Here is a 19,668-nt window from a genome sequence, read left to right as displayed (position 1 = left end):
AGTCATGGGACCCTTTAGGTATATATCAGTGGGCCATATGCTTGGAGGAAGATTGCCAACATGTATCTTATGGGGTAGAGATAAAGGACATTTCCAAAGGAATTCTTATATGTTAAAGGAGACTTACAGGATCCTGGAGGTTGGGCTAGTGTTCAGCAAAGGTTGCCTTTGCCCTTAGCAAATATGAACATCAAGACAGTTGAGTTCCTAGAGGAAGTTCAGTCTGCCTGTCTCAAGAACTTGTCAATGGGCTGTAAGTTGTAAAGAAATTTAATTTTTTTTTTCTTGTCTTTGTTCTCTACATCAAGGTTAAGGGAACAGTCTCCATGCAAGAGTTTCCTCACTTTTGATACCAAATATAAGGAGTTTCAGGCAACCACAAAGTTAAAGGGAGCAGTCCCCTTCCCAAACCACCCTCGGGTTTGATAATTAGCTTGAGGGACTCAAAGAACTCACTGCAAGCTAGTATACTCATGGTTACAATTTATTACAGTAAAAGGATACAGATAAATCAACCCAGAGAAGAGAGGCATAGGACACCATCTGGAGAGGTTTTACATGGGAAGTATCTCTTGTCCTCAGGGTGCATTACCCTCCTGCCCACACATTGTCAATGTGTGACAATATTCATGGGGTATTGCCAGCCAGGGAATGTTTACCCAAACTCTGGTGTCTAGTTTGTAGTGGGACCTCATTACATGGGCATGATTGGTTGATCGATTAATTGCTCCTTGGGTTCAACTCAGTCTCCAGGCTAGCTGATGCAGCTTGGCCAAAGCCCCCACTCTAAATCACATGGTTTGTTTCTCTAGACATGGTCACCCCTCATCCCATGATTATCAGGAATGATCAGCCTCCCTCCAAGATCCAATATGGCATGTCCCTGCCCTCCACAAAGACATTCCTATCAGCTGCAACGTGGATAACCTTCCAGAAGCTGAGACAAAGTCCAGAGCTCTCTTAGGGTAAAGCCAAATCGTTTACTGCACAGTGGTAGGCTGAGATCTGAAGAGAATTTGGATCCTTGTGGAAGAGAAAGGGCCTATTATTTGAGTGTTATAATCCTGAGAACAACACCATGAGGAGACAGGCATATTCTCACTGCAGAGAAACTGAGTAAACCGAGTGTGGGAGCCTCCGCCAAATCTAGCTCCTAATACCTGGAACCTGTGAACATTACCTTATATGGCAGAGGGGATGTTGCAGATGTGATTAAGTTAGGGATCTTGAAGGTAGGGGAGTATCCTGGATTGTCCAGGTCATTCCTGAATGTCATTACAAGTGTCTGTATGAGAGGGTGGTGGAGAAGATTGGGCTCAGAAGACGAGGAGGTGATGTGAGCAGAGATGAGCGTGAGGAGCTTTGAACATGGAGGAAGGGGCCATGGGGTTCCTCCATTGCAATCAGTTTTGTCCACACCTTGATGTTAGCTCTGTGTAACTGATTCTGGACTGTGGCCTCCAGAATGGTAAGAGAATATATGTGCTGTGTTAAGCTGCCAGGTTGGTGGGACTTTGTTACAGCAGCCACCAGAAACAAATACACTGAGACTGAGGAGTTGAATGTTGCTTATGGCTCCAGGGCCAGTAACACAGTAACACAGGCCTCCCCAACTCCAAAGCCTGTTTTCACTTCTGCAGTCCAGAGAAGGCTTGTTCAAGGCATGTAGTGTTGGTGCTAAGCTCCTGTCTTGAGATTGACTATTGCTAATTGATTATGCTTCTCTCTTACTGATCTGGGGGTGAGGAGCAGAACCCTTATCCACATGATGCTTTTGGTGACCACTGGTACAAAGATGGCCTGGGATCAATACCTTAACCTAGCTGCTTGAGACCTTTTTTTTTTTTTTTTTTTAAATTAACATATAATGTATTATTTGCCCCAGAGGTACAGGTCTGTGAATCATCAGGCTTACACATTTCACAACACTCACCATAGCATATACCCTCCCCAATGTCAATAACCCAACCAACTTATCCCTACCCCTCACCCCCCAGCAAACCTCAGTTTGTTTCATGAGATTTAGAATCCCCCTCCCAATCCCATCTTATTTCATTTTTTTCCTCCCTACCCCCAACACTCCCCACCCTGCCTCTCAAATTCCTCATATCGGAGAGATCATATGATAATTGTCTTTCTCTGATTGACTTATCTCTTTTAGCATGTTACCCTCCAGTTCCATCCACGTCGTTGCAAATGACAAGATTTCATTTCTTTTGATGGCTGCATAATATTTATATATATATATATATATATATATATATATATATATATGCCACATCTTCTTTATCCATTCATCTGTGGATGGACATCTAGGTTCTTTCCATGGTTTGGCTATTGAGGACATTGCTGCTATAAACATTCAGGTGCACATGCCCCTTTGGATCACTACATTTGTATCTTAAGGGTAAATACCTAGTAGTGTGATTGCTGGGTCTTAGGGTAGCTGATTTTGAACTTTTTGAGGAACCTCAATGCTGTTTTCCAGAGTGGTTGCACCAGCTTGCATTCCCACCAACAGTGTAGCAAGGTTTCTCTTTCTCCACATCCTTGCCAACATCTGTTGTTTCCTGACTTGTTACGTTTAGCCATTCTGGCTCGTGTAAGGTGGTATCTCACTGGGGTTTTGATTTATATTTCCCTGATGCTGAGTGATGTAGAGTACTTTTTCATGTGTCTGTTGGCCATTTGAATGTCTTCTTTGCAGAAATGTCTGTTCATGTCTTTTGCCCATTTCTTGATTGGATTCTTTGTTCTTTAGGTGTTGAGTTTGATAAGTTCTTTTTTTTCCTTTTTTTTCCATTGAGGCATTTTATTTGTATGTATGTATTACATCCCTAGGAAAAGAATCCCAGGATTTTCCCTCCTGTGTGTTTTCATCTTGCTTCTTTATGGTTCATGATGCCAGCTGAGGTTGTTAGTACAATGAAACCAAACTGGCAGGATGGGGGCAGGTTATTCTGCCATTTTTCCAGATCTTTCGGTTGTACATCAAATCTGGAGCTGATCACTCCACACTTGTTCACCCTGCCTGTGAGGTTCACAATATTGTGAGGTTCACAATAATTTTCCCTGTTCTGTGATCATCAGTGATTTCAAATTTGCCAATGTAACCGTGCTTCATCATCACAGTGAGAAACCAGATGATGACTTTGGAGCATGGCCTAAATAGAAGCATTTGCCTCTCATTTCATCATTGTTAATGCTCTAGAGAGCATCTTCCAGGACATTCATGCACACCATTATGGCGGCAAGGAAAAATGGCAGAAAGAGTGGTAAGTTCTCTATAGATTTTGGATACTAGCCCTTTATCTGATATGTCATTTGTGAATACTTTCTCCCATTCTGTTGGTTGTCTTTTGGTTTTGTTGAGTTTCCTTTGCTGTGCAAAATCATTTGATCTTGATGAAGTCCCAATAGTTCATTTTTGCCCTTGCTTTCCTTGCCTTTGGCAATGTTTCTAGGAAGAAAATGCTGTGCCTGAGGTCAAAGAGGTTGCTGCCTGGTTGCTTCAAGGATTTTGATGGATTCCTGTCTCCCATTGAGGTCTTTCATCCATTTTGAGTCTATTTTTGTGTGTGGTGTAAGGAAATGTCCAGTTCCATTCTTCTACATGTGGCTGTCCAATTTTCCCAACAACATTTGTTGAAGAGACTGTCTTTTTTCCATTGGACATTCTTTCCTGCTTTGTCGAAGATTAGTTGACCATAGTATTGAGGGTCCATTTCTGGGCTCTCCATTCTGTCTATTGATCTATGTGTCTGTTTTTGTGCCAGTACCATACTGTCTTGATGATTACAGCTTTGTAATAGAGCTTGAAGTCTGGAATTGTGATGCCACCAACTTTGGTTTTCTTTTTCAATATTCCTCTGGGTATTTGGGATCTTTTCTGGTTCCATATAAATTTTAGGATTATTTGTTCCATTTTCTTAAAAAAAAAGTTGATGGTATTTTGATAGCGATTGCATTAAATGTGTAGACTGCACTAGGCAGCATAGACATTTTCACAATATTTTTTCTTCCAATCTGTGAACATGGAATATTTTCCCATTTCTTTGTGTCTTCCTCAATTTCTTTCGTGAGTATTCAATAGTTTTCTGAGTACAGATTCTATGCCGCTTTGGTTAGATTTATTCCTAGGTATCTTATGGTTTGGGGTGCAATTATAAATGGGATTGACTCTTTAATGTCTCTTTCTTGTGTCTTGATGTTAGTGTGTAGAAATGCAACTGATTTCTGTGTATTGATTGTACTGAATTCCTGTATGAGTTCTAGCAGTTTGGGGGTGGATTCTTTTGGGTTTTCCACATAAAGTATCATATCATCTGCAAAGAGTGAGAGTTTGATTTGTTCTTTGCCTATTTGGATGCCTTTTATTTCTTTTGGTTGTCTGCTGAGGCTAGGGCTTCCAGTACTATGTTGAATAGCAGTGTGATAGTGAGACCTGATTTGTGACCCAGGATGTGATCTATTCTGGAGAGTATTCCATATGCACTAGAGAAAAATGTGTTTTCTTTTTTTGGGGGATGGAGTGTTCTCAGTATACCTGTGCTGTTCATCTGGTCCAGTGTGTCATTTAAGGCCTTTATTTCCTTTTTGATCTTTTGCTTAGATGAGCTGTCCATTTCAGTGAGCGGGGTGTTAAAGTCCCCTACTATTATTGTATTATTGTTGATGTGTTTCTTTGATTTTGTTATTAATTGGTTTACACAATTGGCTGCTCCCATGTTAGGGCATGTTAGGGGCATAGATATTTAAAACTGTCAGATCTTCTTGTTGTTCAGACCCTTTAAGTATGACATAGGGTTCTTCCTCATCTCTTATTATGGTCTTTGGCTTAAAATCTAATTTATCTAAGCATTGCCACCCCAGCTTTCTTTTGATGTCCATTAGCATGATAAATTGTTTTCCATCCCCTCACTTTAAATCTGGAGGTGTCTTTGGGTCTAAAATGAGTTTCTTGCAGAAAGGATATCATTGGGTCTTATTTTTTTTTTTTTAAGATTTTATTTATTTGACAGAGATCACAAGTAGACAGAGAGGCAGGCAGAGAGTGGGGGGGGGGGGGAGCAGGCTCCCCGCTGAGCAGGGATCCCAATGTGGGGCTCGATCCCAGGACTCTGGGATCGCGACCTGAGCCGAAGGCAGAGGCTTTAACCCACTGAGCCACCCAGGTGCCCCTGGGTCATTTTTTTTAATCCATTCTGATACCCTGTATCTTTTGATTGGGGCATTTAGCTCATTTACATTCAGGGTAACTATTGAAAGATACGAATTTAGTGCCATTGTATTTCCTGAAAGGTGACTGCTACTATATATGGTCTCTGTTCCTTTCTGTTCTGTTACTTTTAGGCTCTCTCTTTGCTTAGAGGACCCCTTTCAATATTTTCTGTAGGGCTGGTTTGGTGTTTGCAAATTCTTTTAACTTTTGTTTGTCCTGGAAGCTTTTTATCTCTCCTTCTGTTTTCAATGACAGCCTAGCTGGATATAGTACTGTTGGCTGCATATTTTTCTCATTTAGTGATCTGAGTATATCATGCCAGTTCTTTCTGGCCTGCCAGATCTCTGTGGATAGGTCTATTGCCAACCTAATATTTCTACCATTATATGCTACAGACCTCTTGTTCCAAGCTGCTTTCAGGATTTTCTCCTTGTCTCTGAGACTTGAAAGTATTACTATTAGATGATGGGGTGTGGACCTATTTTTATTGATTTTGAGGGGGATTTTCTGTGACTCCTGGATTTTGATGCTTGTTCCCTTTGCCAAATTAGGGAAATTCTCTACTATAATTCACTCCAATATACCTTCTGCTCCCCTCTCTCTTTCTTCTTCTCCTGGGATCCCAATTATTCTAGTATTGTTCCATCTTATGGTATCACTTATCTCTCAAATTCTCCCCTTGTGGTCCAGTAGTTATTTGTCTCTTTTGCTCAGCTTCTTTACTCTCTGTCATTTGGTCTTCTATATCACTAATTCCCTCTTCTGCCTCATTTATCCTAGCAGTAAGAGCCTCCATTTTTTATTGCAGCTCATTAGTACTTTTTTTGATTTCAACTAGGTTAGATTTTAGTTCTTTTATTTCTCCAGAAAGGGCTTTTATTTCTCCAGACAGGTTTCTCTTATCTCATCCATGCCTTTTTTGAGCCCAGCTAGCACCTTGAGAATCATCATTCTGAACTCTAGATCTGACATATTACCAATGTCCATATTGATTAGGTCCCTGGCCTTCAGTACTGCCACTTGTTCTTTTTTTTTTTTTGGTGGTGAGTTTTTCTTCCTTGTCATTTTATCCAGATAAAAATATATGAAGGAGTGATTAAATACTCAAAAGGTGGCAAAGACCCCAGTAAAATGTGCTTTAACCAAATCAGAAAAGACCCCAAATCGTGGGGGGAAGGAAGGGGTAAAAAGAAGTTCAGAAAAAAAAATTAAAAAAAGAAAAAATAAATAAAGAAAAAATATAAAAAAGAAAACATATATATATATATTAGACTGGTGAATAGAACAGGGTCACCCACTTAATTTTGGGAGCATTTTGGTCTCTTAGAAGAAATTACCTCCCAAAATTTTAAAGAATGAAAAACATATATAAGGGTAAACATGATGAAGGAATGGAATATGACCATAAAGATGGAAAAAAATTTTTTTTAGTTTCTAAAAAAGGAGTTGATAATGTGAGTTGGTTGGGAGAATAAAGAAAAAGAAAGTGGAGAGAATTTGCTCAGGCTAGAGACTAGAACAAAGCCCTGTGCTAGATTTAGGGTATATTTTGATCTATTAAAAGAAGTTGTATCCCAAATTTTTTTAGAGGAAAAAACCTTATGTGTATACAAAAAATAAAGTTAGATACAATGAAGGATAAAATATGACTATAATAATGAATTTCAAAAAAGATTTTCTTTGAAAGGTATTGTTAAGATAAACTAGTTAAAAAACGTTAAAAGAGGAAAGGGTAAAAGTTAAAAAAAATTCAACAGAAGAAAAAAACAAAATAAAAAAAATTAATTAACTTTGCAAGAGTAAAGATCATGGGGAGAAAGCCATGAATTCCATGTTTTGCTTTCTCTTCCTCTGGAATTCCGCTGGTCTCCTTGGTAAGTGAACTTGGTCTTGGCTGGATTTCTTGCTGATCTTCTGGGGGAGGGGTCTGTTGTAGTGATTCTCAAGTGTCTTTGCCTGAGGCAGAATTATACCACCCTTACCAGGGGCCAGGCTAAGTAATCTGCTCGGATTCGCTTTTGGGAGATTTTGTTCCCTGAAAGCTTTCCGTAGAATTCCAGAGGACGGGAATGAAAATGGCAGCCTCCCAATCTCTGGCCTGGAGGAGCTGAGAGCTCTGGGCCCCACTCCTCAGTGTGTACTCAGAGAGAAGCGCTCAATCACTCCCGTCTCCCTGGCCTCCGGCCGCACTCCGAGCTCACCCAGCCTGTGACCAAGCATCTCTGTCTCTGGCACGCAGCCCCGCCTGGAGTCTCCAAACCCCGCAGATCCCTGTGCTCTTCCAGGGGAGTCTCCCCGGGTCTTGTGGGGTCCCTGCTCACAGAGCAGTGGTCTGTGCCACAGACCACAATTTAAGGTAACCCCGAATGGAGAGCTCACTCCTTGGCTCCGTCTCTGTAGCCGGCTTCCCTGCTCTAATACCTATGAGCTCTGCAACACTCAGACTCCCCGATCCTTCTGTGACCCCATGGGACCTGAGACCACACTGTCCCCACACGGGCTTCACCCTGGTTTAGCCTCTGGAGCGATGCCCCTCAGTGGAGCAGACTTTTAAAAGTCCTGATTTTGTGCTCGGTTGCTCCGCTGCTTGCCGGGAGCTGGCCCCTCCCCCCATGGTCTATCTTCCTGTCACTTTGGACTCACTTCTCCGCAGGTCCTACCTTTCAGAAAGTCGTCGATTTTCTGTTTCTAGAATTGCTGCTCTTCTTCTCTTTGATCTCCTGTTGGATTTGTACGTGTTGGGAATGGTTTGATAAGCTATCTAGCTGATCTCCTGCTACCTGATGTCGTCTCAGCCTGCTACTTCTCCGCCATCTTGACTCCTCCTGCCCTATGTGAGAGAAAGTGAAGAAGGCCATGAGCCCAAGCCTACGAGTACTGAGTCATACCAGCAACCACCAGAATGAGCTTGGAAGCTGGTCCCTCTCTACTTGAATCTTAATATGACCATAGCCTGGTGAGGGAATGAGAGTCAGAGGACCCTATTAAGCTAGTTTTAATTTCCTGGCACAGGGAAACTATGATATAATCAGTGGTGCTGTTTTAAGGCATTAGGCTTGTGGGTAATTTCTTACACAGCAGGAACTAACTAATACAGAGATTCTGGGAAGTAAAAACTGAGTCAGAGCCAATATTGTACTTCAATGAAACTTAGTATCATATGGCAATCCTTTTTTGAAGCTATTAAAAACTAGTCATGAATGTGATTTTTCATGAATAGATCATAACTTATTTAGCTATTTTCGTATTACATTGGCTATTCCAATTGCTTTCATTATTTCCCACGATGAACAATGCTACCAAGACTTATATATAACCTTTGATCCATATCACTGTTCACTTCTTAGGAACTTTTATTTCTAGAAGTTGAATTAATAGGGCACAAAGATATTTATGATTTTTTAGAGTTTATTTATTTATTTGATAGAGAGAGAGAGTGAGAGAGAGAGCATGAGAGGGGAGAAGGTCAGAGGGAGAAGCAGACTCCCCATGGAGCTGGGATCCCAATGCGGGACTTGATCCTGGGACTCTGGGATCATGACCTGAGCGGAAGGCAGTTGCTTCACCAACTGAGCCACCCAGGTGCCTGATGTTTATGATTCTTGGTATATATTGCTTGATTGCTGTCCAGAAAGGCTTGTATCATTTCATAATCTTATCAATAGACTGTGATAATGCATCTATAAAGCTCATCCTAGACTGAAAGTCTCTGGTTCTGTAGGACTAGGGTGGCTTTGTATTTGTTTCTGGGTATGCAGAATCTAGCTCAGTGCTTGACACATAGAAGGGCCCACTTAGGGAATAAGAAATGATGGTAAGGCATTTGTAAGTGCTGGGTGATCCTCATTTCTTTTTTCTTTTTCTTTTTTTAAAATATTTTATTTATTTGACAGACAGAGATCACAAGTAGGCAGAGAGGCAGGCAGAGAGAGAGGAGGAAGCAGGTTCCCCTCTGAGTAGAGAGCCCAATGCAGGGCTCGATCCCAGGACCCTGAGATCATGACCTGAGCCAAAGGCAGAGGCTTAAACCACTGAGCCACACAGGTGCTCCTGGGTGATCCTCATTTCAAGACTCTGTTTGTTTCCAGGAGTGACAGTTCATTGTATAACCACTACTCTTCAGTTTGTGACTTCTGATTAAGTGGGTTGAAAAGTGCAGTGGGTCTCAAACTTTAGCATGCATAGAACCACCTGGAAAGCTTCTTAAAACAGAGGTTGCTGGGCTCCACTCTTACACAGTCTGAATCAGTTCATCTAGGATGGGGCCTAGGAATCTGCATTTCTCATGAGTTCCTGTGTGTTGCCTGATCCACGTACCACACGTGGAGTAGCACTAGGTAGTGGATGTCTGCCTGTTCTTTATCACTCTCTTTGAGCACCACTGCCACCCTACTGTATGGTTTAGGGAGGGGATGTCTACTAAAGGTGCCTGAGTATCTCTGCCCTGGAGATCTCAGGGTCTCAGGTTCACCAGGGAGCCAGGGAGTGGTCTGTGGGTTGATGTATGACTTGGGCAGGGCCATCCAGACCTTTTCTTGAAGGGACTCGGATATGAGATGAAAGATGACATTTCTCTTCTTGTGATGTTAAAAATACAAAGGATCAAATGAGCCCTGAACTTCTCTGACGATGAAGTCAACAAAGGGAAAGCAGAGCCAAGGAAATGAAAAGAGACATTCTCTTGAGAATGAAGTTTGAGCCCCATGTCTAGTCATGCTGTGGGCTTCCTAGAAATGGCAATGAGCAAACTCCTCCTTTTTTTCCCCAGCTTGTTTGAGTTGGATTTTTATCGTTTACAATTAGAAGGGTCCTGATCCAGGGGTCCTGTACCCTGGAAAGTGGGAGGATATTAATGTGGACATAAGCAACGATGTCCCGCTCATTGGAGTCTCTCTGTAAGCTCACATGTAAAAGAGAAACTTTGGCACTGGACGCTTATTTCAGATTAAATCTGAAATATAGTAATGGATTTCATCTGTGCTACGGTAGGGAGAGATTTCAGTATAGAACTAAGCTGAGCTCCAAATGTGGCAAAATCATCTAGGGATTTACAGCCCGTGAGCAAAATGTGAGGGTCGATGGGTGGAAAATCACTAAGAGAAAATTGACTAATAGTAAGAGTGGTGAGAGTCTCGCTACCCTGACTTAGGCTTCTTTGCTAAGACGGGAGTAAGCAGGCCAAGGACGACATGGATGGTCAAGGTAAAAGCCTAGTTGACATGCGGGCTTAGAGGAGCCTGAGTAAAGCTTGGTCAAGGAAGGAGTCCTTGTCACATAGGAATTCCAAGTACACTGTGGGCTGACCCTGGTGCGCAGGAGGGAACTGTGACCCTGCCTGCCAGAAGTTTGGCAGGGCGAACTCATGTCCACAGGGATCTCTGCAGATGGTCAGAAGGGCTGTCAGCCCTCTTTTCTGGCTCTGGCTTGCTCAGGAAGTGCCTGGCCATGCAGCAGAGGCTCCGTTGAGGTTTATGGGATGACCCTCTGCTTCCTTGAGGCAGAGGAAAGAGGCTGCCTCTGATTCCACAATGAGAAACAAAGCTGATGATGAAGCTTCTGGGAGAAAGGCTGCATGACTTATTTTGCAGGAGTGGACGGTATGTGACTGATCAAAGGTTTTGGTGGATGAATGGTGAGGTGGAAAGGGGTGTTGCAGGGGCCTAGATGTCGGGGCAGAAAGAGCAAGAAACGGATGTAGGCAGCGATAGATACTGAAGACATAAGGCGGAACAACTTTGAGTCCTGAGAGTATGTCTGTAGCCGGAAACGCATGTTTGTTGACCCAGGGGTGTGGTCTCCATTCTGCGCCGTTCTCCTTCCCTCTTACGAACGGCCTCTTCCTCCTCCCGCAATTTTTCTCTTAATGGCCTCACCCTGTGCAAAATCTCACTGGTCCACTTCTTCCTTGTATTTGTTTATTTATTTGTTCCACAAATATTTGTTGCCAGACATACAAGATTGAGTGTTGGGGTACAGTGGTGATTCAAGAAGCAGATACACTTCTGCTCTTGTGGGGTTTGCAACCTAGAGGGAGAGAGAGAGACATGAATCAAGTCATCACCAGCTGCACACGTCACAAATTCCGCTGTGAGCTGAGAAGCAGGCCCATTTGCAAGCACATAGCTCCCCATCTTCGTTAACGAAGTTTACTATTGACTGTGCCTAAGAGGACTTACCACACCAGAAAGCTGAAGTGACACATAGCTGTGTTGTTCGGGAAAATCTATTTATCTAAATTGAGACTTCCCAGCTAGCTCATATCAGGGTCAATGTCCTTTTCTCAGGGCTGTAGGTTGTTGCTCAACAGGGCTCATCAAATGACTTTTCAAGACTGCTTCAAAACCCTTGCCTTGCCATATTCATCAGTCCTAAATGATTGTGTTATGAAACTTGTGTACACCCAGCTGGGCCCTGCATTGAAAGAGCTGCCTTAAACCAGTCCCCCCACATCACTTAGATATTCCAGTTGTGCCCTCCTCCTCTGGGATGCAGCTACAGGTCCGATAAAGGTTTATTCTCCCTTATCATGAGAGCAATGACCTCGAAGTTGGCAGGTCATAGTGTCCTGAAGGGGTAGACTCTAATCCTCATAGACTTTACAACAGAGAATGGGACCCACACTGGAGGCTTCCCTGGATGAGTAATGCTTGAGCTGAATTCTAAAGGATGTACACAAGTAAATAAGGCAGAGGGAGAGGTGGGTGAGGGAGGGTGAGGAATGGGAGAGGAAGAATGTGCCAAGGCCCTGGGGCAGGAAAGAGCATGGAGTTTCAAGGGACAGGGAAAGGCCAAAGTGGCTGGAGCCCAGGGTCCAGGATATGGCAGTGAGGGTTGATGCTGGGGAAGTAGGGGGGAGCAGGCCACAAGGGTCTTATAAGCTGGCCATGTTAGTGATTGTGGCCTTTATCTGAAAAGCACTGGGAAGCTGTTGATAGGTTTTTTAGTCCAATTTTTATTTTTCTAAGGGCTCACCATCCACAATTAGCAGGTTTTTTAGTCCAATTTTTATTTTTCAGAGGTCTCACCATCCACAATTAGCAAGGACAATTGACTAGGAGGCTAAGGTGGCTCTCCTGGGGAGAGACAGACAGAATAGCTTGCATTAGGGGGTTATAGTGCTGAGGAGAGAGGGGAAAAGCAGGTGGGTTTCAGAGTCTATAGGAAGTAAAACTGAGGGCTGGGTAAGTTAAATCACTTGCCCAACATCATCTAAGGCTACTGAAATAATTTATATTCATTAAAATGACATAAAATTAAGCATTCCACTTTTCTCAGATTCATCAGCCCCAGTATGTGTGCTCAGTAGACACCTACGGCTACCTCATCGGACAGGCAGATCACCAGAACATTTCCACTGTGGTGGACCGTGCTGTGGATGGTACTCCCGTGGAGTCCACATTGCCTGAGCCTCCTAGCCTAAGGTACAGCCCAATTCCCTCCCTCCTCAGTTTGGAGTCTCTAAATGTTTGGGGGCTGAGGTCAGCTGCTTTGTGCTTGACCTGAAGGTGGTCCCCAGCCCTTAAAACAGAGGGGAGTCCAAAGTGGCTCAGTGCTTCCTGCCCTCTGCAAGACCACATAGTGCCCGGGAAGCAGGAAGCAGTTGTTACTGACTCGCTCCTGGGAATGTGATCACAGGGCAGCGGGGGCTGTGGGGAGGCTTGAGGGCGTCAAGCCCAAATCCCGCCTCAGGAGCCATCAGCACGCTGGCGTTTGCCCAGCTTCTGGGCATATTGGCATGCGGCACACACATCTCACGGCTGGAATGGCCCATTTCTGAATTAGATAAAAGATGTCAGAAGAATAATAAAGTTACTTTTGGCGAGTACGTATTATCTGTAACGATATAAAATGGGGATTGCAGCCACTACAATTCAATCTTCCATCTCAGAGGTTTATTAGCGCTAATCCCACCAGAATCAGTAGCAGGATCTGGGAGTGTAATAAAATGGACTCATTTTTCACAGTTTTTTTCCCCCGTCAAGTGCTAGTGGTATAAAAAGAGCAATATTAAAACAAAACAGAACAAAACACCAAACAGGCATTTGTTTACATTTCTCCTGCTAAGTTATGGCTGATTTTTTAACAGTCCTGTTGTTTTGGGAGAGCAGCTTTTAGGTCTGAGCCATGATAGCAAACCCATGGCCAATGTCTTTGCTCCCTAATCCCTTGCAGACATCATTAATCAATCATGAAACTCCATCTTCATGACTCCAGACATGGCCTTAGGATCCTTCTCTCCCTATGGTCCTAAAAAGGGGGAAAGTGGGTTAGAAATCTAGTTGCGATCCATGGATTGGGGACAGGCATTTTATCTGACACGGAGCAAGAAAAACATTCAGTTCTCAGGACAGCAATGGGAAACTGTTCCGAGCTTGCTACTTCTGGGAAAGAGGGGGACATTTTTGCTATTTGGGGGGTTATTAAGGAAGAATGAATGACCACGGTCAAGCCGGCAGCAGCTCTGTGGTGATAGTAGCATCATAAAGAATAATCAGGACCCTCAGCATGATGATGAAAATATTTCCCAGCACTTCCAGCAGGCTTATTTTGTTCCCGGAATACTCATTTAGTAATATTTTACAACAGAAGTCTTAACTGTTGAGACCTGGGGTGTCTCTTGGTCAGTGCTCGGACCACCACATCCTGTCACTTATGGAAAGCTGGAAGTACCTGGAATGTCATCCTTTTGGAAGGGATCTCAGATTAATGGCGTCCCTTCTGGGGAGACTTTTAGTACATCACATAGCAGAGTTGGCCGAAACAAAGTCTCAGGAATTTGCTAGCAGTTCCATCCCACACAGGGTTTGTTACCTGTAGAGGCTCCAAGTGGGAGGTCTCTGTTGTCCTCCCTGAAAAATGAGTGCCATTAGGTTTGTTTTTAAATGGTGCACAACCTCTTCAACTGACTCAAGACTTTTTCGTGACTCCTGGCTATTCTACTTCTTGGAGACGTTGAGCATCCTAAATTGTGAATACAATGGGAGTACAGAAGTGATCTGGGCATCCTCTTGGACCTTATTAAATAATCACAGGTGCTTATTTAAACTGTATGTGGGGATGGGTGGGTGGCTCAGTCGGTTAAGCATCTGCCTTCAGCTCAGATCATGATCTCAGGGTCTTGGGATCGAGTCTCACATTGGGCTCTTTGCTCAGCGGGAAGCCTGCTTCTCCCACTGGCTGCTGCTCCCCCTGCTTGTGCTCTCTCTCTCTGACATAATTAAATAAAATCTTGAAAAAAAAATATGCAAATGTCATTGGAGTCCCTCAGAAAAATCCCTTACCCTGGAGACCCCTAACAACATTATGTAGTGAGCGACTCTTCTATTTCACGGGTGATCTGTGGAATTAATGAACTGGAGCTAGTTTCTAACAGTCTTTTTGTGGGGTTTCCTAAGTTCTCTGTGTCTTTTCCCAGATACGGGCTGCAAATCTGTCTGCACAAAGTAAGAGAATTCTTAGTGTTTGCAAACTGTCTGCTGAACTCCCCCTTCATTTAAAAATCATGCTTGCTTGTTATATCTGTTCTTAGGCATGTTCTTATACATATTAAGGAGAAACTTTTATTTTATATGCCAGAAAGGCTGAAGAGAGTTGTCATGGAATAGCACCACAACCTCAAAATTTCTTTCCAGGGAAGAACACTAAAAGGCATCAAACTGTCCCTCTCCTTGAGGAATAGTAGCCCCTGCAGAGTTTTCTGTCCTGCCACCTTGCAGAGTGGGCTTTGCAAGCCCTGGGGTCTCGGGGGACTTGTGAGGATTGAAGGAACCAAACTTGCCCAGAGGTTAGGAGCGGCGTGGGAAGGTCTTGGTATAGCTTAACATGGCTCTGGCAGGAAACAATGAAAGAGTAAAGCCACTTTTGTTGGTTGCTGATTCCTTCTGTCCTATGGTTTCTGTCTTGGTGTGATCACATGGGCTTGAAATACTGTTAGGGCCAGAGAGGGAAGCAGTCCCTCTGGTTGGCTTCAGGACAAAGCCATTGGCCTTGATTATACTGCTCTGTTCTCTAGGCTTTGATAGAATTTGTCGGCCCTCACGGGGTCCATACGTGGCATTCTGTTCTGTTGGGTAACAAGTTATTGCAAGGCATAGTGACTTATACACATTGATTCTGTGGGTTGGGGGATCAGACAAGGAAGAGTGGAAGTGGCATGCCAATATTCCAGGGTGTTGGGGTTTCCATTGGGCAGACTCAAAGGTGAGTGGTGATGCCAGTGTAGGGGGCCGGAGTCTCCTGAAGGTCCATTCCTGCACATCTGGTGCCCAGACTAGGATGACTCAGAGTCTGCCTCACGGGCTTCTTCACAGCATGGCAGCCTCAGGGCAGCTAGAGACCAGGTGGACCTGCCTCACCTGTGAGATGTAGCCTCCAAAGCCACCTGTGTGCACTGCGTGCTACTCTGGGCTAAGGCAGCTGCAACCCTACCAGGTTTCCGGGTTGGAGGTCACATTGCTGAAGTGCAGCCATCTTTGACCAATGCAGTCCCCCACCTCCCTCTGGAGCTCAGTGTGCGGGAGGCCAGGCTAAGGAGGGGGTGATGGCTTCCATTGTATGCCCTAGACAAGTGCCTATGTCATCTGCTAGTGCTCTGAATTTCCTGGGTAGTGTTCCTTCTGTAACAGGAATGGTGTGCCTCTTAAGCCAATTAGCACACTAGCTAGCAGGTAACAATTTCTCCTAAATGCTAACTCACGGAGGTGGTCGTTAAGCTCTGTATTGCCTTTATATAAATGAGAAAAAGATGGCCTCTGAATGTGGGGGAAGGGCAAGCAGAGTACAGCCCCTTTGACTCTGGGTCAGCCACTATTACAGAACATACTCAGCTCCCAGCCAAATGTAGCAGTCTTGGTCTGTAGTAGTTTTACCATTTAAACAAACAGCCAACGCATTTAGCAGTCTCCATGCCTAGGGCCCTCCCGGTTGTCTCCTCCAGTGTCTATTCCTAGCTACCGTTTTTTTTTTTTTTTAAATTTTTTTTTTATTTATTTATTTGACAGACAGATCACAAGTAGGCAGAGAGGCAGGCAGAGAGAGAAGGGAGGAAGCAGGCTCCCTGCCGAGCAGAGAGCCCGATGCGGGGCTCGATCCCAGGACGCTGGGATCATGACCTGAGCCGAAGGCAGCGGCTTTAACCACTGAGCCACCCAGGCGCCCCTAGCTACCGTTTTTACTGGACCTATGTTCTTCCCTTTCTAAAGCTTCCACAGTTCCCCAGAAACATGATCTTCTGTCACGGTTCATGAACTTGGTGAGGAAGGGGGTGCATCTCTAGGAATGTTGATGGCTTAGTGGAACCAATTATGCATTTAATAATTTCTGAACAATTTTTAATTTCTCACTTCAAATGTAATACCTACGTATTATAAAAATTCAAGCAAAAAATATAGACAGGTAAAAAAGATAGTGACTCAGAACTCTCTTATAGGAATTTTTAGCAGTGTTGTAGACCTCTGCGAAACTAGAGTAGAGGTGGGTGTGTGTGTGTCGGTGTGTGGGTAGGTGTGGGTGTGTGAAAGAGAGAGGGAGTGAGAAAGACAGAGGGAGAAAGAGGTATGAAGAGTTGCCAAGTAAAAGACAGGACCTTGGTTAAATTAAAATTTCAAATAAATCATGAAATTCTTTTTAGTAGAGGTATGTCTCAAATATGTTTATCTGAAAGTCTAATTTAATAGGTTATTTAAATTTGGCAGCCCTATCTGGGTGATGTGTGAGTGGGGAGTATATGGGGGATGAGTGTGTATGTACATGGGGTGTGTGTGTGTGTGTGTATGTGTGTGTGTGTTGTGTGCAGGGGGTTGATTGTGTTTGGGTGGGGGGATGGGAGGTCAGAAGAAAGAAAGAAGAGATACAGGAAACCTGAATGTGGTTTTTTAACAGTTTTCCCCAGATCGATCTTGTAACATATTTTTGGTTTTGTACTTTAAATACTTTATTGTTATTTGCTGGTTTACATGTCCAGATTCCTATAAGACATAGAGGTCAAGTCTTGTTTCACTTGAAGTTCCTGCATGTGGCATTGAGTGGATATGCTGATTTGGGCACTCAGACTTCAGAACAGTTCATATCTTAGTCGGCTGGGGCTGCTATAACCAAGTCAGACAGACTGGGTGGCATACGAACAACAGAAACCTGCTTCGTACAGTTCTGGAGGCTGGAAGTTTGAGTTTTGAGCATGGTCGGATTCTGGTGAGAGCCCTCTTCCTGGCCCAAAGGTGGTGACTCCCCGGTGTGTCCTCACATGACAGAAGAGGTGAGGGGTCTCTGGGGAAGAAGAAGGGAAGAGGAGGGGTCTCTTTTATAAGGGCTCTAATCGCATTCACAAAGGCTTCTCCCTCATGTCTTAATCAATGTCCAAAGGCCTCGTCTTGCATCATCGTGGGAGTCCGAATTTCAACATGGGAATTTTGGGAAGATACAAGCTTTCAGATTCTAGCAGCTGGTGATTTAATTCTGGTATATCCGTCTCCCTGAATATCAGCCATGAAGCTGTCCACTGCTTGCACTGAATATCCAGTCTTCAGGATGTGACAGAGTAGTCTTGGTTCCCAATGTGGGGCCATCGGAGTCACCTGGAAAGTTTGTATAAAATCCAGGTTCCCAGGCTCACTCCTCCCAAGAATCACAGGAAGCCTGGGGTGGGAAGGAATGGTTCACAGGAACTGAGTGAACAGTAAGTGTTCAGACTTAATGATTTCCTTTTATAAAAGGAAAAGACAACAGAATGAGACCCATCAGCCATACTCCAATGACTGAATGTGTATCGGGTGGGGTGGGGTGGGGTGGGGGTGTGCATGCAAATCACAGGCAGCACCAAGTATAAAAAGTGAAAATTGGTTCATTGATATTTTATAAAGATTTTTCCTCTATGAATTTATGTTGGTGCTACTAATAATAAATCACTTGCCTTGAGCAAGTAATGAAGTCATAAAGATCAGTCTGCAATGAGCTGTGCCCAAAAATGTCTGTAAGGAAAACTAAGGGAAGTGGAAGTTTTATTTTCCACCAGCAAAGTCCCAGCTGTGCTTTCTGTAGCAAGTGCGAGATTTAACCTAATGAAACTACTTTTCTAGGGCCACTAGGCATAGAGGACTTCTTGGTGGAAGGTTGGAATTGGTCAAATGAATGTGTCCAAAAATAAAATTAAACATTTACAAAGAACAGAGCCATGGGGTAGAAGAAAAGTAGCAGTTGATTCTTTGAGTTCAAAGTTCATAAGTTTAGAAGTTCTTCTAGATTCTTCTCTATGGCTTTCCCTCCAAAAATACCACTTTAAAACAAGGGAATTGTGGTTACTTAAAAGAAAATCAACTCTGTGAATATAGTAAAAACCACTGAATTGTACACTTTAAATGGATGAATTCTATGGTATGTGAATTTTATCTCAATAAAGCTGTTATAAATAAGATCTAAAAATCAGGAGAACCAAATTCCAGAAGCACCAAGGATCAGGTCATTTCATAGTTTGATGATAAATCGTAGGGCAATTTATCTTCCAGGTGTGACCTTGTTGCAGACTTTCCTGGGAAGATTTGGTAATTGAAGCACATAATAAAAATTTAAAAAATGCAACAAGATGAATGGTACTGTTTCAAATACTAAAAAGATAGATTTTTAGAAAACATTAACAGTGAAGAATGTCAAATTGTTCATTATCATTTTTCTTCTGTTATCTACATTTCATTTATTAGCTGGTGCCCATGTGGGCTTGGTGGGGAGGGAGGGGTGGCTGGGATGAAAGCTATTGGCCAGTTGGTAGCTGTTAATGTTTCTCGTAAGTCTCATTTACTGAAATCTGTAATTTGAACGTGGCCGTTCTTTGAAATGCTCCAGTCTCTCGAAGTTCAATCAATTTCTTAATCATGTAACCACAGCAGGAGCTGCTGAAACAGAGACAAAGGCTAAAGAAAAGTACACATATCCCCTCTTATAGCTCACAAAATATGGAATCCACTCCTCCTTCACAACACCTCTTGTAGTAACGTGCATCTGAGTGGGGGTGGGGGTGGGGCTGGGGGGTTGTGGAGTGGGGAGGGTGAAAAGTACTTTTAAAAGAGAAGAAAAAGAAGTCAGAAACTATCATTGTTAGGTGAACAGTGACAACAAAAAAATCAAGAGCTCCTGATGAAAGGCAAATTATACTATTCACATTGATCGCTTTTTCTCCCTTTTTTTTCAAATGATTTATTATCCTTGGATATTACAATCAGTTAGCTAGCTTGCTGAAGCATAAATATTTGATCTTGGCTTAATGCTTTTCACAAGTGCTTTTTGCTACAGTCAGACGTCTTTGCTTTTTCCTCCATCTTTCCTTGATTAAACCAAGGAGGCAAATATTAGGTGTGCAAAGAGACTAGAAATCATTGACCTGTCAATTAGCCAAGGGAGGGAAAGCCCCAGGGCTTAAATAAAATACCCGCAGGGAGACACTCCCAAACTGTATTTTC

General features: G+C 43.3%; 1 pseudogene across 1 annotated transcript; it reads right to left on the bottom strand.

The window, feature by feature from the left end:
* Nucleotides 1-2,812: 2,812 nt before the first annotated feature.
* Nucleotides 2,813-3,243, bottom strand: LOC308341436 (small ribosomal subunit protein uS8-like; annotated as a pseudogene). Its single transcript has one exon. The product of its transcript is annotated as a small ribosomal subunit protein uS8-like (transcript).
* Between the last annotated feature and the right edge of the window lie 16,425 nt (nucleotides 3,244-19,668).

Source organism: Martes martes (genome assembly GCF_963455335.1).
Source record: "Martes martes genome assembly, chromosome: 1".
Lineage (NCBI taxonomy): Eukaryota > Metazoa > Chordata > Mammalia > Carnivora > Mustelidae > Martes > Martes martes.
Note: the sequence above shows the minus strand (reverse complement) of the source record. Positions and strands in the feature narration are given on the sequence as shown.